Source organism: Sturnira hondurensis, unplaced genomic scaffold (genome assembly GCF_014824575.4).
Source record: "Sturnira hondurensis isolate 20B ecotype Veracruz unplaced genomic scaffold, ASM1482457v3 Scaffold0005329, whole genome shotgun sequence".
Lineage (NCBI taxonomy): Eukaryota > Metazoa > Chordata > Mammalia > Chiroptera > Phyllostomidae > Sturnira > Sturnira hondurensis.
In genome coordinates this window covers 10,916,598-10,938,783 of record NW_028077960.1, presented here as the reverse complement: position 1 = coordinate 10,938,783, position 22,186 = coordinate 10,916,598, and positions in this window count along the sequence as shown.

The following is a 22,186-nucleotide window of genomic DNA, read 5'->3' as shown; positions in this document are numbered from 1 at the left end:
CTTTTTTGCCCAAATTATGATTAAACATTGTAATAGTTGACTGAAAATTGTTGTGAATATAGATGAACTTAAATTCTTTTTCATATGAATATATATTCAATATTTTCACTTTATGCTTCTTTGATGATCTTATACAGACTCTAGCATTTCAACAGAGTCAAAAGCATTAGGGGAAATATATTTGCTAAAAGGTATTTTCCCTTTCAATATTATTTTTGTTTTACCCGTTAAGGTAAAACCCAGCGCACATTGTCTGCTTTGGTATCTGAACAAGCTTATGAACATATGTACTAAAAATAAATGAGAGAGGCCAGGTAAAAGGCATTTAATTCTTTTTTTGCCTTTCCTCTTTCCCTCTGGTCACCAAGTAAATGTAAAATTCATTTGAGAAGCTGCTGTGAAGTTGTGTGGGCTGCTGTTTTCCCTATCAGCAGTGCCTGTGAAGGGAGACAGGCTGGACTTGTGGCATTTGTCGGGTCCGTTCCTTAAACTCACTTCATGGTAAACAGGTTCGGTGAGCTTTTCAAATGACTCCCAGGATGTGGAGCGCCTCCCTGCTGTTCTACATTAGAGTAAAATTCAGCAGAGACTTAAAAGCATTTCACAGCCTCAGAACAGAAACATAAAATAAATTCACCAAGTCCTTCAGAGAAAACTCAAAAAGACTGTTTTTCCTGGCATGTCTTAAAATTTCCCTTCAGGTTATTGTTAGGGAGAGAGATATTCGGCTCACATCTTTCCCAGCTCAGACACAGTGAATTATTGCCTTCCTATGGTGTGTGCCTCCTCAGAGTCCAGATTTGGGAACTAACTGGTTACCGCGTGTAGTGTGTGTGTGTGTGTGTGTTTCTCTCCTTGTAACAGCGAGTGGGTAGTAGTAGCCTAAAGGGAAGGACAAGAAGACAATAATTAAATATTTGGAATTTGAAAGGAGGTAACAGAAAACCTAGGAGCCGTCACAATTTTGAAGGCAAGTTCTAGACATGCGAGACTCTACCTCTGACTCTGCTGCTTACTTTCCACCTTGCAGGTCCTTGGGCAAGTTACTTAGTCTTTTCAGTCTCAGTTACTTCATCCATGAATAAGGAATAATGATAATAACTATTCCACAGAATTTCTATGAGAATTAAATCCAACAATGAATGCAAAGTGACCATTATGTGATAAGCATTCATATGTCAGCTGTGATGGCTAACATTGAAGAAAAAGTTCAAAGAATATCATAAATGGCAAAAATCTGTGGCTGAATTACCTGTTTTTGCTAGACGTCTGTGACCTCAGCCTTCTGCAGGACAATTCTGGGTGAGTGCATATGCCCACTAGGCAGGATATTGCTGTCTGTCGCTGTGCCCTTTGCTCCCAGAAGCCTCTTGTTCTAGACTCGCTGCTCAGCAGCACACCTGCTGCTCTGGTTGGCAGTCTCCTGAGGATTCATGTTTGTGTCCAGCCTTGCCACATCAAATGGGACTGTCTCCTGTCTCTGCGAGTATGCAGTCCTCAGGGGTTTCCAGCTCCTTTCTTGCCATTTACTCCTGCCTTCATCCCTGTGAAGTAGATGGGTAATTAGCATGGTTTTATAGCTACCTTAGGAGGAAAAAGGAACTAACCATGCACGTATGAATGTGACTGAGAATTTAATTGTCTGTTGCTTCCTTCTTAGCAACCTACATGCATTGTGTAAATATCTTTTAGCTGCTAAAGTTCACCTGTGGTGAAATTCAACTTCTTTTCCTTTTAAATAATAATTTATCCCTAAGGGAGTTTTTCTCATTAGCAACCACAAAATTGCACAAACTTGCCAGTTGACTATATGATGAAATTTATTCTCTATCATTATTGAAATAAAATAATTATAGCTGTAGAAGAAAAAGAGAACAATCAAATCTTGGGTTTCTGTGCATCGAGCTGCATAAAGGATTCTCTTGGACGTTTTGGAAAAATTAGCACAATGTGCTAGCATTCAAATAACCATAGTGTTAAATATTCACCCACCTCCTTCTATCTCTGTCTCCCTCTATCCCAGTGCACTTGGAGAATCTGAATTTTTGATTCCTATACACTCTGAAGAAATACTAATAACAAACATCTGTCAGGTAGTTTCTATGTGCCAGGCTCTGTCTTAAGTCCTTACACATGCAGGCTTGCAGAAGACATCAGGGGCAGAAAGAACAGTGAAGCTCAATGCCTTTTGATAGTTCTAAGAGTGAGAGCTCACTGACCCACTTTTAATTTTATTATTTTACATTTTTATTTTATTTTATTTTGGATGGAGGATGCCTGGTGGAAGCATCCAGACTTTCGAATTTACTTCTAGTGAAGTATAAGTGTTCTGGATCTGGATATGTGTTGGTTTTGTTTAGAGAACAGGGCACTAGTATATCAGCAGCCAATTATTTTTATAAGTGCCTGGGTCCCCTCTTGCTCGTTTCTCTTCTTTCTCACATTGGGGATCCTATTTTAGATTCACATGGAATTGACTGATAGATTATTAGTTTAATTAATGCACATTTTGAAAATCTAACTCACTAAATAACTAAAATGAATTTCAAAGACAACTGTAAATTGACTTTAGGATTGTTAACGCTTCCTTTCAGAAGGGGGACAATTGACATTAGCTCTAAAATGAAGAAAAAGCCTACTACACTGAGCAAACATATTTTTAAAGTTTATTTTTTGGCAGCTAATAGGAATAAAACACATGCTAGAATCTGAAGGAGGGTACAGGCAGTTTTCCTCACCACTAATCCACTTTAAAAATTCTGTTGTTCATCGTCTTTCAAAGGTCTCTTCGAGGACGTTTCCATCCTTCATGCCCTTGTTGGACAGATTATGCTTGTTTTGACCTGCTGCCTCTACAAGCTGAATTCAACTTGAAGATGATTTTATCCATGACCTAATTTTGTGGAAACACTGCACTGAAAACTGCCTGTGCAGGAGACCAAAAATAGCTGTATGTTACTTTGAGCAGGCACATCAAATTCTTTTCTCCCACCTTGTGGAGCATCTTCCTGTACTAACAAGCGAACTCTGAGTTGGTAGGGTTCACAGTCAATACCCTGCAGTGACCTGAACAGGCAGCCAGTAGGTTATGCTCAATGTCTGGTCTTCAGCACAGGCTCAGGAAAAACATCCTCAGTGGCTTTGCTATGTGCACAATAAGTAGATATTTAATTTTCACTGTTTTCTATTCCCAATCATATTATGTAGATCTCACATAATACTCAGCTAGAAAAATTTAGATTTATATAAAGTAAAATACCTAGGTAAGAGTATAATAATAACATAATGATTATTTCCATTATTATAGTATGAGGAAAGATGAAGAGAGTGAGAAAGAATATGTTCAAATAATTAAGTGATATAAAATATAGTATTACTTTAGAGTTTTATACTATATGAAAACTAAAAAATCTGATAAGTAAATGGAAACAATCAATTTTAAAATAAGTCTTTATTATTCTAAATATGAAAAACATAGGAAGAAAATGTTACAGTTTATTTCAAGTATCAACCAGGTGTAAATTGTATCAACTTATGCATTTACTTGGTCCAGATCAATGAAGTTAAAGTTCACTTGGATTTATTTTTATATGAAATAAAAATTTTTTCCTGTTTGATGCCATTATAGCCACTGTATCCTTTTATGCTTGCAATTGCATGAGCATTTTATATTCATGGAACTTTGAACATAGTCATTTGTTATATTTCCAAATTCCCACAAGATGGCAGAATTCCAGAGCATTTTAGAGTATGTGCATAGATAGGTAGCTAGAATTATTTTTAATCTTGTAACCAGGTTAAGCACAAATCCTGTTTTCTGATCAGTGATGCAAATAAACTCACACAGAGCAAGGTCCAATTCTTCTTCTTGTTATTTACAGATTCTACTAAATTGAAGTTATAAGACAATGGATTGTGCAGGGTTTACAATACTTGTCTGGTAGGGAACCAGTTTCTTTTTTATGACTCTAATTCGAGGTCATTTATAATCACCCAGGAAAGTGCCGTCTCATCTGTGTGTTTCGTTTGTTTTATTCATGAGGGTCAGAGATGAGCTGGGAGACAGGTTGTAACAGATGGAACTCCTCATCTTGGTACTTCAGAGGTTCTGGCCACATGGCAGTGTGGCTCTGCAAGCAGTGAGGAGCAGTCAGTCCTGTCCATCACCAGGCTTGCTCCTGTGAATATTAAATGATTGGGTTTTGCTCGATAGCGCTTGGTATGCTCTGGGCGATACAGTCTTGTTGTTGGAAAACATGGGGAAGCAAACTCCTGTTCTTTTATTCCTCCTTAACTTTTATCTTTTTTCCTCTTCCTCCCCCTCCTTTCTATCCTCCCCTCCTTTCCTCCCCTCTCTCTTACTCCTCTCTCTCTTCCTTCCTTCTCCCTTATTCTCTTTTTCTTTTATGGTACTAGAGACTGCTTCCGTGGCCTAAGAAATGAGAGGGCAGTACTGGAACCAAATTGAAGTAAGCTATTTTGAGTAAAAGGCTAAAAATAGAGGTTTAACTTTAGCACCTGTTTCAAATCTTCCTCCCTTCCTCCCTCCCTCCCTTCCTTCCTTCCTTCCTGTTCAATTACAATTGTCCCTGTTTCTCCCCTTGCCCATTACTCTCTCCCACTCTATAGACCCCTACCTCTCACATTCAGTTCTTCACCTCCCCCTTTGGCTTTGTCCATGGGCCCTTTATACATGTTCCTTGACAACTCTTCCCCTTCTTTCCCCTCTGCCCTCCCTTCTGGTCACTGTTAGTTTGTTGTTTATTTCAATGTCTCTGGTTCTATTTTGCTCACTTGTTTGTTTTGTTGATTAGGTTCTGTTTATAGGTGAGATCTTATAGTATTTATGTTTTACCTCATGGCTTATTTCACATAGCATAATGCTCTTCAGTTCCATCCATGCTGTCGTAAAGGGTGGGAGCTCCTTCTTTCTTTCTGCTGCATAGAAGTCCATTGTGTAAATGTAGCATCGTTTTCTGATCCATTCATTTACTGATGGGCACTTAGTTTGTTTCCAGCACCTGGCTATTGTAAAAAATGCTGCTATGAACATTGGGGTACATAGGTTCTTGTGGATTAATGTTTCAGGATTCTTAAGGCATAATCCCAGCAGTGGAATTACCAGGTCAAAAGGCAGTTCTATTTTTAGTTTTCTGAGGAAATTCCATACTGTTTCCACGGTGGCTGTACTAGTCTAATTTGCAACAACAGTGCACTAGGGTTCCCTTGTCTCCGAAATCTTGCCAACTCCTGTTGTATGTTGATCTGGTTATGATGGCCATTCTGACTCATATGAAGTGGTATTTCATTGTGGTTTTACTTTACATCTCTCTGATGGCTAGTGAATCTGAGCATCCTTTCATATGTCTCTGGGCCCTCTGTATGTCCTCCTTGGAGAAGTGTTTGTCGGGGTCCTTTGCACATTTTTTAATTGGGTTGTTTATCTTCCTGGAGTGAAGTTGTGTGAGTTGTTTATATATTTGGGAAATCAAACCCTTCTCCAGGGTATCATTGGCAAATATATTTTCCTATATGTTTGGTTTCCTTCTCATTTTGCTGACTTTTTCTTTAGTTGTGCAGAAGCTTTTGAGTTGATGAAGTTCCATTTCATTATCTTTCCTTTATATTCTTTGCTCTAGGGAACATGGTGAAAATATTGCTGCATTGAATACCTGAGATTTTCCTGCCTATGTTCTCCTCTAGGACTTTTATGGTGTCATGACTTATATTTAAGTCTTTTATCCATCTTGAGTTTATTTTGGTGTATGTTGTAACTTGGTGGTTGAGTTTCATTTTTTTGCATGTAGTTGTCCAGATTTGCCAACACTATTTGTTTTTTTTATTTTTAAAAAATTTTTATTATTTTTTAATTAATTTAATTATTTTTCAAGTACAGTTTTCTCTCTATTACTCCCATCCCTATTTGTTGAAGAGGCTATTTTTACTCCATTTTATACTTCTGCTCCCTTTGTCGAATATTAATTGACCATAGAGTCTTGGGTTTATTTCTGGGCTCTCTATTCTGTTCCATTGATCTATGTGTCTGTTCTTATGCCAGTGCCAGACTGTTTTGATTACAGTCGCCTTATAATATAGTCTGATGTCAGGTATTGTGATTCCTCCTACTTTGTTCTTCTTTCTTAAAACTGCTGTGGCTATTCAGGGTCATTTATGGTTCCATATAAATTTTTGAAATGTTTGTTTTATATCTGTGAAATGTGCCATTGGTATTTTAATAGCGATTACTTTGAATCTGTAGATTGCTCTTGGTAGTATGGACATTTTCATGATGTTAATTCTTCCAATCCATTAACTCGGTATATGCTTCCATTTATTTGTTTCTTCCTTAATTTCTTCAGTGTTGTATAGTTTTCCAAGTATAGGTATTTGGCTGAGTTTATGTTAGTCTTCCTCTTGTCTTTATAGGTGGGGCTTTGTATTCTTTTAATGTCTTACATTTCTTTATCTAGGCATAGGGTCATCTGAGCATAAGAGATATTACTTTTTTGAAGTCACTTTTTCAAATTAGTATGATAGTTATATAGCTAAATTAGAGAACTAGACAGTTCCTTCATTTGATAAGTGGGATAAATGTAATTTTAAAAATCATCTTATCTAAGTGATTACCTTTTGCTAAGATTATAATTCTGCCTGAATCCACCTGGAACTTACCCAGTACTAGTGGAAGGTTGTTTATGTTACAACATGCCAAAACTCATGAGAAGATAATGATTTACTTAATGGCAGGCTCTCTAAACTGACCATGAAAAGTTTGTTATCTAATAATGTCGGAACTCTTAATTATGGGATTTTGTTTTTAATGATGTTAGTAGGGTATTTATCTGAACTTGGGAGGTGATTGTGTTAGATGGTTAGGTGGAGGCTTACACTTACAACTGATATACACTTGAGGGAGTTTATTTTTGTGACCTAAATTTGACTTGTTGCACAAACTGCTTTCAAAATACTTATGGGCACCACGAGGGCAATACTTCTTAAGGTTCTGCAAACCTGTTTGTTTTGGCTCCTCATCAACAACCTGGAGGGCACAGGCACTGAAAAGGGGCATCTCAGTGGCAATAATGAATAGCAACTTTGAAATCTGCTTAATTGTATATTCCTAATGCCAGAGACCACCTTGAGGGAAACAGACTCCACTACACTCTACTTCCCCACCTCTGGTGTGCAGACTGAATGGCGTCTCTCCTGTTCCACCTTGACATTCATTTGAAAAAATTCAAGGTGATTCTCATTATAAGAGAGTTCCCAGTATGAAATAAATATCTTCTGGGAAGAAAATAAAAGCTCCTGAATGTAGAGGATCTGTCAGGACTTTCCCCCCCCATTCTGAGTTTTGGAGAAACTGCTAGCAACACAGAAAATTAACCTCATTTAAAATATTACAAAGATGATCTATAGCCTACTGTGGTATGGAGATATGGAGATAAAAATACCCAGTTGCAGAGAGCTGAATCCACTTTAGCTAGTTTAAATACAAAGGGACTTATTACTGAATATTCAATAGCTTATAGAATCATCGGGAGGAATAGACTCCCAAAGTCACACCAGAGAAATCAGCTGCAAATTTGCTGCTGTTGCTGCCTCAACCAAGTGGTTTTGTGATGAACAGGGAGGGAAGTTGCTGTAGCAATTTCCAGCTTCAGAACAATGCAGACCCTGCTAAGAGCCACCCCAGCAAATGAGTGTGTTATGCCTGCCTTACTCTGACTTACCTCAGTTCAAAATTCTCATAAGCATCTAATGGACAAAACAGAATGACATCTGGAGCACAAACTACAAGGGAGTTAGGTGCATTTTTCACAATGCATTTCATGACAAGAAAGATAATAAATGAAGTTTTAGGATTAAACCTTAACAAATGGATAAAATTTAACACTTGTGATGCTGAATTGCATTGTTTCGAATGTTTATTCAAATTGTTTCATGAATTTTCTTGTACCTGCCTTCTTTGAGGTTTGCCCTTATACAAAATAGAATATTGAACGCAGTTTTAGTTCCAATATGAAATAAGAGGCAAGCAAAATTTATGAAGGGAAATGTACTGAAAAGAATCAAGATAACGGAGTAGTTTTTGTTAAGGCTACACTGAAAAATCTGAGACTCAGTCTGGAAAAGGTGGTTTGACCATGTTTTCAGTAACTGTAGACTTGAAAGAATGGCTATGAAGAAAAGGCACAGCTAGGATTTGGTTCTAATCTTGAGTAGGTGATTTTAGATAAATACAGGGAGGTGCTCTCAGCCAGACAACGGGCACCATTTCCTTCCTACAATGCATACAGAACTGGCTGCACCCTCTGGGGATGTTTACCAGTGGAAAGCGAATCAGAATACCCTGAAGAACATGAGCACTGTGTGCTCAAGTATTTCTTTAATGTGAATGCATGAATGAAATATAAAAATAGTTCAACCTTTGTTATGGTAATTCATGAAAGGTAGATTATCAAAGGAAGTCAAGATATAAACATGTCTAAGCCTCTGGACTAGGTCATGGGAAGGAAATGTAGCACAATGGGAAGACTTTGGGTTTAAGTCAGGTGTTTAATCCAACTTTGCCATTTACTAGTTGTGTGATCTTGAGCAAATGACCTCTGGTACCTTCAATTTATTCAGTAAATTGGAGATAACATAGCTAGTATTAAAGGTTGTTGTGAAAATTAGAGATGGAAAAGGTGAAATATCTAGCCACATGCAGGCATAAGTGATTATGTTTTATTGCTACTTTATTAGGGACAGAATGCCTACCAGTGGGGTGGACACTTGATACAATGCCATGTGGCAGGGTTTGTCTCTGTGTGGAGTGTAGCGGAGTCTATTGTATAACCCCTTGTGGCCTTCCTCATATCCTCATGTCCTTGGACCACACATAGACTTTGAACTCTTGCTTGTCCTACATTCTTCATATTACCTTATGCTTAACTGACTTCAGTAGCCTCATGATGAAGCCTTTGGTTGTTTTCCATCCCTGCTCCTATCCTCACTTTAGCCCGTGTTCTGCTCACAAACTGATATTTATTATGATAGTTCCCTCTCAGATATCTGCAGTGGCTTCATATCATGCTTTCAATTGTTTTTAAAAGTGCAACTTCACTCATTAAATACAAATGAAGCTGATGAAAGTTTCATAGAATAGAGGTAAAAAGCCAGGTAGATGGTAAGTAGATAGATAAGTAAGTATAGGTACTTAGATGATAGATATTGAATACTAGATACTAGGTACTTAGATATTTAGATTTGTAGACAGATACACAAAAATATAGATAATTATAGATAAGTAGATGATAGGTAAAATGAATTTGTGAGAATAGGGGCTGAAAGGGAGAACAGGAGTGTGGTGACATAGGTGGATGGATGATCCCATGAGCATTGGGAGACCCAGTTCTGTCCCTTGTCCCCTGACATAAGTCCCTAAGTCAGTCTCGGCTGTGCTATGAGTGTTTGGTTCATGTGACCTATCACCTTGTGGTTCTAAATGAAGAAGGGCTGTATATATTTTGAAGTCACACTTACAAATATTATGCCTTAGTAATAAATCTCTGACTTGAAGAAGAACTTTGAGTAGGATGTTTTTCCTTTCTTGCTTACCTTCTTGTTTCTGTTTGTTTTCTTTTCTTGTAATTTTTGCATTACTATTATATTTCCTAAACAAATCAAATTTATTCTTTCTAGGTAGGAAAACAACACATGCTTGTTGCAAAAATATAAATGTTAAGAATAAGAAGCCCATATTTTTACATTGGGCGTGTATGTTCTTTCTGATTATTTTTGTTAATACAAGCAATTTTATAACATTAGACATTTGGACATGTGAATAATCATCTCCTTTAGATGAAATCCTAGAATTGAAATCCTTGATGAAGAGTGTATGTATTTTTAAGGGGTTTGACATGTATTTCTCATTTCTGCCTCCCTCTCAAGCCCTCAGAGAAGCTATAGGTTGTGAGAACAATTTTTTCTCCTCATTCTCACCAACACTGGGTATTATTGATTTTTAATTGTTTCCAATCTATTGAGTGAAAACAACATCTAATGAATGTTTTAGTTTGCATTCTATTCATTAATAGTGTAGCTTGAAATACTTTCTTATGGTTATTGGCCACTTGTAGTAAGCAATATCATACCATAACTTATCATCACATTCTTTTTTTAGAAAGTACTATTATCACGCCTTTGTAGCGAAGTAGCAAGTCCATGCTAGGCAAGTTCTGTGTGTGTATTTTACATGAAGAGAAAAAAAATTAAACTATGTTATTTGGTAGTGGCCCAATATATGATATCTAAAATAAAAAGATTCAGAATCTATGTTTTATATCCTTATTCAAAATTACTCTAATTTTAGATTTTATGTTTTAGTCTGTCTTTCTAGTAGAGGTACCATAATAGCAGTATATGTAGCATGTGATGTTTCTAGTGATTTGACCATTTTCACTTTTCCAAAGCTGTACTTCCCAGCATAAGTTAAACTTGAACCAACTTTACTTTTCATTGTTTACTGAATTGGGTTCCAGTCTGTTTCAATATAAGCATCTTTAAATGTGAGTTCACTATGAATAATGCTAAAGAGTGACATGGGCAATTGCCCAAATAACAGTAATGTTTACTTTAGAATAGTTTTTCAAAAAAGGCCTCACAGTACTTCAGTGACATTAACTGGTAGGTGTCTTCATTTTCCTCCTTTATATAGCTGGGCTCCTAATCTTTGAGGGGGGTAATGGGGGAAAGAAGGGGAAGGGTTCAGTCAAGGAACATGTATAAAGGACCCACAGACATGGACAACAGGGTGGAGACTGATTGTATGGGGGGTGGGTGAGGCAGGGGAGAACAACAGGGGAAAAACTGAGACAACTGTCCTGGAACAACAATAAAAAAACAGGCTGTACCTGACCTATACTACCAACAGATCTATTAGAAATAATAACAGTAGTATAAGGAAAAAAATTAAGAAACGAGCAAGCAAGGGCAAGTAAAACATTTTCTGTAATAATGTTGAAGTGAGTGAGGAAAGTGTGCAGAACCTTTATAAAAGTTCCCTTTTTTAAATCTCAGATTTCTGATTTTCATTTAAAGCGTTCTTTTTTTACTGATGAGTTCTGTATGCACAGTTGGCTAATGTGTGACTAATACACTAAGTGCTTCTTCCCCAGTGGAGAGGACAAGATCATTTGGAAGAGATTCAATTCTAAATCTCCTCTTATCAGGTTTGCATTATTGGCTTTGGTGTGTGGATATACACAGTATACCTTATTCCTGCTGCAAGTGGAATTTTTCACTAGGAGAGGAAAACATTGTTTGCCCTTGAGAAACCCTCAAAGTGAGTGAAAATTGCTGTGATACAAACTCAGGGAAGCAATTTGTAAACCTTTAGGCCACTGGCACTAGTATTTCACATCTTAGTGTGTGTCCTTCCTGTTTCATCACATTTCCTTTATCTTTCATGTTATGTCAGAGAATTATTTTGTTTGTTGTCGTAGCCCAGGGATATGATCTGGGGAGAATATCAAAATGCCACGGCGATGCAATGTAGCGAGTGAGGAGAATATTGGGGTTTGAGGAAAATTCCACTGAAGTAAAATTTCATTGGCTGAGCTTCTCTCCCTTTCCTCCTTTTTTCTTAAGTCACTTCTCCAGCATCCTACTAGTTAATGTCTTTTTTACTTCTAGACTTCAAGGAACCACTATTTCACACTATTATTCTACTGAGGATCACCTGCCCCTTCTTCAAACGCACATGTGGTTTAAGTTCAATGTTCCATGTCTGTTAAATAGTGCTGAGTGAATGTTTAATAAAATAACTTGAGTGAAAAAAAAATCCCTAAAGATTCCTGGAAACACTGTTCGGCTTTGGAGTTCTCAGTTGTCAAATACAAATGCTCTGTGCAGGTTTTTCATCTTGGGGTGAAGTGTTTTCATTTTATCGGGGAAAAGGGAGGTACATAGGTTGCATTGGTTTAAAGAATGCAAATACTCTACCTTACAAAGTATTCTAAGTTATAAAGCAAAGTAGCAAATTTTGAGTAATAAGATTAAAAAAAGAAGTCAGAATAGTCTTTCAAAAATGAGAACATCTGGAATTGAGTAAATAATGAAAACACAGTTTAAAAAACGGATAACCAAAAAGAGAATATTCTTTCAAAATATAAGTGAGAAGAGAAAGGAAGTTGCTTGCCACGGACTCAGGCAATGCTTTTCTTTTCGTGCCTTCGGCCCTTGGGGCAGTGACAACTTTTCACTCATGCTGGCCTCTGTGTGCCCCTCCGTCCCTCACTTACTCGCTACCTCTGCCCACACTTCTCATCCCTTTACGGAGCCCTGTTACTGGAGTCTTTTTATTTGAATCACCTGGGGGCGAATTCTGTTTCTTCTGGGGGACCTGATTGATACAGTATCAAATCTCTGCGGTCTTCTATTCTTTAGTTTCTATATGAAGAAAAAAATGAAGATTTTTTAATATGATAATTCTACCATTATTTATAGAAGCCTCTATCATCAAAGTGTATTTTTATCTAATTAAGTAAATAGAAAAACTAAAAGAGTGTTTGGGCAGACTAGGTCTTCTTAAGCTTTTCTGCTTCGATGTGGTGAGTTCAGCAAAACATTGGCTGGGAAGCAAAATTGCGATGATTTTGTCCCTACCAAGCTTACTAATATTTAGCACTGGACCTTCTGTTATTAATGATAATTATTAAACCAAGAGTATGTAAGAGAGCAGAACCATGGAAGTAAATACTTTTTAAGTCATTATACAGGGATAAGAGATGAATTGTAAATACTGATGTTGGAGAATGTGCTTTTAAAGATACAGAAAAAGGTTACCGTGTGACACTGGGGATTGTGCTGAAGTTGACGCTGGCCAGTCTAGCTATTTTGTGAGTTTAAAACACTTTGCATGTGCCAAGAAGAATTATATTGATGGTATTTGCCATGGCCCTTTAACATAAAAGCTAAAAACCACTGAGCAGCTTCTAAGGGACTGAAAGCCAGAGCTGCTTAGGTCTTTTGTGTGGTATTTTGCCTAGGACAGTATCCCCTTAAGTACTTTTGGAGGAAATAATTAAATATGTCCATAAAACTGAAATAATAGACAGCCATGAATTTTTATTACAGTTAAAAATTACTTCGTTGACTTAATTTTCTTCCTGAGTTTCCACTTAAGGATTTGTAATGTTCTGTGGGTATTGTAGGAACAAAAAGAGAAATCAATGATACGATGTCTTTTCCCCAAAGGTGTTACTGTTTAATCAGAGAAATACATGTGTGAAAACTAGAGAACATACCTGAGTGACATGCAAACACTGACCAAACGTGTTATTTAGAACTCTTAGTGGCTAATAACAGAAACTCCAGACTAATTAATTTAGGGAAAATGGACTTATTGTTTATATAGTGAGAAGTACAGTGAGGTAGAACTAGTTTTTGGCTAAAAGAGTGCCATTAGGTTATTTATTCTATCTCCATTAATGATCTCTTCTCTCTTCTGTGCTGGCTTTAATCTCAGGCAGTATCCTCCTGATTGGTGGTAGAAATTGGCTATTGGAGGGTAGTTATAAAATTGTTTTTGGTAGCTAGCAGTTTCAATCAGTCAAAAGAACATGCCTCTTTTCTTTTATTGGCAGCTGAATTCACAAGGAAGGTGGTGATTGCCCTGGACTAGATCATGTACCATCCTGAATATCCTTGTGACCAGGTATTAGGGTGCTCTGATTAGCTCATCTTGGGTGGTGTGCCTTTCCCTGTGTAAGGTGGGGATGGGACGTAAGGGTGAAAAAATGGAGTTTCCATGAAAAAGGCAAGTTACATAACAAAAAGAGGATAAGAAAAAGTGTGAACCGATGGAAACTCTGGTTATCACAGTCCACTACCATTTCTTTCTCTTTTTGAATATTTTTATTATGTAAGTCATAGTGAGCTAGTTTGATTCGTCATAGAAACCATTTATGGCTTGACTGCTGCACAACGGACTTTCTTCCCATAGGCGTTGTTTCAAACTTCCATTGCCTGGCCATGGAAATGTTAGACTTACAACCAATGAGGTGCTGATCCCCAAAGCAAAGGGAGGCGAGTCCCTGTCTCATCCAGGCACTGCCTCCACCTTCCAAGTCCTCACCTATGTTACTTCAATCCCTTCACATTTGAAGTTCCATTATTTACAACATACCACTTTCTGATTTTTCTGTATCTGTCAGGGCTGTCTTGTATATAAGTGACAGAAAACTTGTAGAAACTATGTTAACCCCCAAAGAAATTCATTGACTCCTATAAATGAAAAGTTTACAGTTAGATCCCAGGCATGATGGACTCAGGGATAAAAACAATGCTAGCAGGACATTGCTTTTCCACACTTGATTCCCAGTTTCATCTCAGTTGGTTTAGTTTTGGGGCAGATTTTCTAACATGATAGCAAAGCTGATCATTGGCATCTTCAGGCTTACTTCAATAGCATAGTCAGAAACCCCAATGATTATCAGTGCCCAGTTCTTTAGAGTCCAGCAAAATTTCCAAGGATTTATCTGGTTGACTTGGGGAAAATGCCCATTCCTGAGCCAACCTCTGCACATGTATGTGTGTGATTTGGGGGGTCATGAGTGGATGGAGTATCCTGATTTGTGAGCTGCTATTATGTGGCCACCATGCATGTAGTGGTGCTGATAACAGGGTGAGATCATCTGGACCATGTGGAATGGGTTTCTCATGAAAATGGGAGCCTACTTCCAGCAGAAATAGATCACAGAGAAAGATAATATTCAAAAATGATAACTACTGCCCTACCTGATAAATGATAAAGAAAAGAAATCAGTCTTTATTTTTATTTATTTACTTTTTTTATCCTCACCCAAGGACATTTTTTCATTGCTTTTAGACTGAGCTACACTGGCCAGGGCAGAAATGAACCTTTACTGAGCCCCTGTAGTGTACTGGGTATCTAGTACCAGGGTTTTTTGAACCTGCCTGGTAACTCGTGCCATTTCAGTACAAGGTGGGGGGGAAAGTGGGTTTACAGTTGGGAGTACATGAAAAAGAGTTTATTTATTCTTGTATTATTATTTACCAATTATTGTATTATTTGCCATTCAAACAACAGTAAACCTATTTAAAAATTTTTTATTTTCAGAGAGCGAGGAAGGGAGGGAGAAAGAGGGAGAGAAACATCAGTGGTGTAAACCTACTTTTGTCCAACCCTGAATATTCCTATCACTTTAGAGAAGGTATTTCTAGATTTCCTTTTGGAAGAAGTTCTACATTTTTGAAAACTAGGGAGGGCCTTAGGGCATATAAATAAGAAAGATGGATGATATGGACATGGAAAAGAGGAGGGAATACAAAAGGATAAGGCTGATGTCTTGTCTGATCAGAGCTGGTCAGACGAGCTCCACTCAGCGCTGGAGGCCTCCAGAGTGGAGCTGTGAGAAATGTCGGTGGGCCAGACACACTGAGGGCCCTTCGTAAAAGTCTTTAAATGCTCAGCTGGGAGGTTTAGATTTGTCTTAGAATGTGAGGAATGATCCGTTAAGGATTTGAGCAGGAAGGATTTGGGATGAAAAGGATGTTGAGACTTTTACACAGTAGTATGTTGGAGAAGGCACTAGGGACCAACAGAAACTGCAAGCCTTACCAGCTGCTTTATATGTAGTGATAAGAATCCAACTAGAGAAGTGGCAAGGAGGAATTGGAAAGCAAGACCCACATAGATGATTTCGAAACTCTGGGTACAGAAGAGTACCCGGTGGAGTGTTCTACAATTTACATCCCAGGGATTCTCTCCCAGGTGGTCCATTTCATTGACCCGGAGTGGAGCACAGCACTACACACTTAATAAGCACTCAGGATGATTGGGGTGCAGGTCATTCACACACCACAGTTTGTCTCAGAGGAGGCACAGACAGGTGTTTGATTAACTAGGAAGGGCAATCAAGCTGGGAGGAGAGGGGCGGCTGCTGCTGATGGTAATTGGAAGGTCCTGATTGTAGGCAGAGTTGATGAATCCTGCTTTGATAATTTTTGTTCACGTTTGTGTTTGAACCTTCAGTGTGTCGATTTCAGTTGTTGTTTTCTGTGTATATGAAGCTGTTGATAAAAAGAGGTCCTAGAACTATTAGGCACTTGTCCTCGGTCAACAACACTAGAATTGCATTGGGCACTTACTGGCTCTGGCTGGTTTGGAGCAGAGTTTGAGGTGGAATAGAGAAGTGGATATAATAAAAGCTATTCTGAAGCTGTTGCATTTTTGGAAATGTCTGGTTGGTCTTTGTTTTCCTTGACTAGAAATTATGACTTTCAGAACTACTCTAACGGTATCAGAAAAATCGGGGCGAGAGAATTTTTGCTAGTATGACACATAGATTGTAAAATTATCTTGGCTGTCTCACAGTCTTCATGATGTTAGTAATGTTACTGATGGAGTTTTACCCCAGTAAGGCAACTGTCCTTCACAGGACAAATCATTCCTTTTAAGCTAAGCTTGTTGAGTTATAGTACTTTGTAAATCTGTGTAATGAGTAACTTTTAAATTTGCCTAAATAATTTTCACTATTCTGAGAGAATGTAATGTTGTTTTTTTCCATTATTTAAAATTTTCAGGTCTGGGCTATCTCTTTCTGGAGTTCTATGAATTGTTCCAGGGAACCCAGATATTTTTGTGACATGACCACTGATTAATCTCTCCTAGCTCCCTTCTACAATTCTGTTTACTTCAGTGAGGGTGGGAAAGTTGTCTTCATAAGTTATCCAACACTCCTGAGTCTATTTACTAAGCCCTTCACCTAAAGGCATTTTAGAAAAATCATAAAGCATAAAAAGCATAAAAAGAAAAATATTTTCTTTTATGATAATCTGAGTCATTTCATGAAATGGGATTTAATAGATAGGTTTGCTCAGAGAGGAAACGCTTTTTATGCAGTTTTTCTTCTTGATGCTCACTCGGCCAAGGTGGTGTGTGACCGACCCAGGTGGATGGAGTTCATTTCTTTCACCCCAGTTGATGGTGCCCCAGGTCAGTGTTTGTGTTTGTATGTAAGATAAGCAGGATTAAGTGAAAGCCTCTCTTTTTTCCCTTCAATATTGATTACCTGGATATATCCAGTCATAGTCTACTTTTCTCTCTTTTGTATGCACGCATATATTTTAATCTTTTGAGACTTTCTTTCCAATCCTGTTACATTTTACTACATGCAAATTCATATTATTATTATATGCTTTTCATGACAGACCCCCTCCCCCCCCAAAATGATAGTGATTCAGGTTTTTTTAGCAGCTATTGATTATTTACAGAAGCTTTTCACTACCCTTTTCCTCTTTGCTAATGAGGTTATTCTTTACAACAAGTTACGTTATTTCAGAGCAAGCATCAAACTGAGGGAATAACAGCTTGCTACATGTTAACAGGAGTTACACGATCTGTTTCCTTCCCTGTTAATTGTCTCTCTCCATTGTAATTTCTAGGGCTATCTTCATAGGGCATCAGAAAGGTATGTTAGATTATTCTTTTTGTATAGAATACATGGACTAGAATCCCTTCCTCACAAAATCTGTGGATACTTAATTTATATAATGTGTGTGTAGCTATTACTCTCTGTGGTTGATCTCTCTTTCTGTCCATCTTCCAACTGACTGGGGAATGGTGGGAAGCTAAACTTCGGCTCTGCATTCTGGAAGAAAGCAACACTCATAAAGTGTTCGTAACGTTTCCTCTGCTGCTTTGTTCAGATTATTACATGGATAACTTTTGAGACTGATTGCGAGAGTAACTGAAGTCTCACACTGGACCTTAAACAAATTCATAATTACGACTTGACAGATAATGCTGCCCTACTGAATTGTTACCTTAGGTAGGTTGGCTCCATTTGGTGTCATTTGTTTATAGCTCTGGACCAGAGTACATTCAGCTGTCTCTAATCTCTTTACTATTGCATCAAAGAATTAGTGGCTACAAATTTAAAATAAATGAACATGCACATATGCATTGGAAAAACTGAGGGTAACACAGCTATCAGAACAGAGCATGATTTAATTTCCTTTTCATATTTGTGGGAATATATTTTTTATTGTTGTTCAAGTACAGCTGCCTCCATTTTCACCCCACCATGCTCCCAACGGTACCCTGTGGTTTTGCCCATGTGTCCTTTATACATGTTCCTTGATGGCCCTTCCGCTATTATCCCTCTCCGCCCTCCTCTCTGATAACTGTCAGTTTTTTCTTTATTTCAATGTCTTTGGTTGTATTTTGCTTCCTTGTTTGTTTTGTTGATTAGGTTCCACTTATAGGTGAGATCATATGGTATTTCTCCTTCTGCATGGCTAAAGAAAGCATCATATTATGTTTTTTACCAAGGAGAGGATGGACAAAGAATCTCTGCATTTTATAATTTGTATTTTAAATGAAGATCTATTTGATTCAGCAGCAGATAGACAATATGTGTAAGGAATCATGGGCTTGATATTCTTAAATAAGAAATCCACCATAGGCATATTTAGAAAATTTGTTCTACTTTTCTTAGCTTTAGTTTCCTTTTAAAAAACAAAATTCCTAGAAGTCTTTCTCTATCATTAGACTCGTGATGACTAATGAGAAAAAGTTATGATAGATGAAAATATAAGTAAAATTGGAGAAATGGTTTTTGGAGTGCAGTATTAACATCTTGGCAGTAATTTTAATGAATAACAACCATATGGGAGATGGGAACATATTCTAAAATAGTGTGTGGAACATTACATAAAAGTTTAATTTTTAAAAATTTATTAGAAAAATTATTAATTTACACACATTGTGTTTATTTATTTGGACATGATGTGATACAGATTTTTTGGTATAGTATTTTTCTGGCATATTTTCCCCTAAGATTTTACTTTCAAACATTTTGTTTCCTTAATTTTAAAAACAGCTTTATTGAGATATAATTTTCACACAATAAAATTCATCCATTAAAAGCATGCAATTCAATAAATTTTGATGAATTTATAAAGCTCTGCAACCACCGTGGTAATCTACTTTTGAAGCATTTTGTTCACTCCTAGAAGTTTCCTCATGCAGGTGATCTCTTGTCCCCCTATTATGCTGTTCTTTTGTCTCTATAAATTGTTTTTTTTAATGGACATTTCATATAAATGGAAGCAATACATAGTCTGTGCATCTGGCTTTTTTTCACATAGCATAATGTTCTTGAGTGTCATCTCTGTTGCTGCATGTGTTAGAAGTTCATCCCTTTGTCTCTGTGGAAAGAAGTATGGAATTTTCTTAGAAAACTAAAAATAGAACTGCCGTTTGACTTGGCAACTCCACTGCTGGGATTATACCTTAAGAATCCTGAAACATCAATCCACAAGAACCTATGTACCCCAACGTTCATAGCGGCATTTTTTATAATAGCCAAGTGCTGAAAACAACCTAAGTGCCCATCAGTAAATGAATGTATCAGAAAACTATGGTACATTTACACAATGGAATTCTATGCAGCAGAAAGAAAGAAGAAGCTCCTACCCTTGGCGACAGCATGGATGAAATTGGAAAGCATTATGCTAAGTGAAATAAGTTAGGCGGTGAAAGACAAATACCATATGATCTAACCTATAAGTGGAACCTCATCAACAAAACAAACAAAGGAGCAAAACAGAACCAGAGACATGGAAAGAAAGAACAAACTGATAGTAAACAGAAGGGAGGAAGAGAGAGATAATGGGGGAAAATAAGGGAAGGGCCATCAAAGAAAGTGTACAAAGGATACACGGACAAAGTCAAAGGACGGTAGGATCAAGGGTAAGAAGTGGGGATGGGTGGGGTGGGAGGGAATGGTGGGGAGAAAATGGAGACAATTGTACTTGAACAACAATAGAAAAAAGTTCATTCCTTTGTATTGCCAAACAGTCCTTGTTTGTGTGTATACACCATATTTTGTTTACCTGTTCATCCATTCATAGACATTTGGATTATTTTCAGTTTTTGTCTATCATGATTAATTCTGCTATGAACATTTACATATGTATTTTTTATGCACATATATTTTAATTTACTTTGAATAGAGTCCTATGAATAGAGTGGGCCATATGGTAAGTGTGTTTTAGTTCCTTAAAATACTGCCATACTATTTTCTGTAGTAGCTGTACTACTTCATGTTCTTATCTTCAGTTCTCAAGGGCTCCAGTTTCTCTGCATCCTTATTAACACTTGGTATTGTGGTTTGTTTTTTTTTCAATGATAGCCATTGTTGTGGGTGTAAAGTGATATCTCATTGTGAATTTACTGTTGTTTCTCTGATGACTAACAATGTTGAGCCTTTTAAAGATTCCACAATGTTCCTAATATTCCTGTATTATCAGTCCTTAGGTTCTGTAGTAATGTGTTCTCTTTCTTTGTTGATATTGGTAATTTGTGTCTTCTCTTTTTGTCCTTATCATTGTAGCTAGAGTGTTAGTGTCTCTTGATTATTTTTGAAGAAGCAGCTTGGGGATTTTTTTCTCTATTTTTAATTTTCTATTTAATTGATTTCTTCTTTGTCTCCTCTTTATTATTTCTCCCATTCTACTTTGGGTTTAATAATTTTCTCATAAAATTTTTAAAGTAGAGGATTAGATAACAGATTTTAGAACTTTTTTCACTAATATAGAATTATATAGTGTGGAGCAAAAGTTGTTGGCACACACAAGTTTATTCTTGTATTGTTATTTATTAATTATAATATTGTTTTATTTTTCAAAAGATTTTTAAAATGTATTTTTAGAGAGGAGGAGGAAGAAAAAGAGGGAGAAACACATCAATATGCGATTGCTCTTTGTGCTCCCCCTACTGGATACCTGCTCCACAACCCAGGTGTGTGCTGGAGACTGGGAATTGAACTGGCTACTCTTTGGTTCACAGGCTGGCACTCCATCCCCTGAGCCACAACAGCCAGGATATTTATTATATTATTTTCTATACTAACAACTGAAAATCTACTTTTGCTCCACCATGTAGATATAAATTCTCCTCTAAATACAACCTTATTTAATTTTATAAATTTGATGTTATATCTTCAGTTTCATTTCGTTGAATTTTTTTTTCACATACACTTGGAGAAATTTGCATTTTGCTTCTGTTGAGTCGTGTTCTGTAAACAGCAATTAGGTAAAATTTGCAGATAGTATTTTCAAGTCTCCTGTACCTTTGTTTTTTGTCCACTTTTCTTAATTACTGAAAGAAGAGTGTTGCAATTTCTAATTTAATTTTGGATTAATCGGTTTCTTCTTCATTTGAACCACACATTGTGCTCAGTAGTAGAGTTGATTTTCACTCTGGTGCAAGCTCCCCATCCTACTGTGCTGCAGGAATGATCAGTTAATTGCCAGTCCACCACCAGTGCATGGATCCCATTTGAGGTGTCTGTTTTGGAATCACTAGTAAACTATGGGCACAGAAAGCCTTCCAATAACTATGCATTTAAAAATGCAAAATGAGGCCCTGGCTGGTGTAGCTCAGTGGATTGAGCGCAGGTCTGCGAACCAGAGGATCGCGTTTCGATTCCCAGTCAGGGCACATGCCTGGGTTGCAGGCCAGTTCCCTGCAGGCCAACTCTCAGCAGGGGACACACGAAAGGCAACCATACATTGATGTTTCTCTCCCTCTCTCCTTCCCTTCCCCTCTAAAGATAAATAAATAAAATATTTTAAAAAATGCAAAATGAACAGGATGAACTTGATATAAATATTTAATTATTTAACTAATTAAAAGTGACTAAAAATTACTTGAGATGTCACTTAAGAGAGCCTGAAATCTAATGGGAAAGAAGAGCTTTGACAGATCATAGGTGGTTTCAGTTATTTAAAAAAATAACCATTTTGGTTCCCGTGGGCCGGCACAGGGGCAGCAGGTTCGAGAACTGACCCGCAGCGTGGAGAAGGAGGAGGAGGAGCGGGGCCCACGCGGGACCCGCATCGGAGATGCTAGTGCGAGGAGATCTCGGGTTTCTATTCCGGCGGGAGCTGTCAGGTTGGCACCATCTGATCACACACACATAACGAAAGGAGTAGGTGGAAGCAGAGAACATCAAGATACCTGCAAGAGACTGCACCACTGAATTTCACAGAAGTTCACACCATAAACCTAGGGAGTCAGAACAGATCAATTTAAGAAGCTGAAGCTAACAAGAAGAGTCTCATAAGCAATGGGAAGACAAAGAAACAATGCCCAAATGAAAGAAAAGGT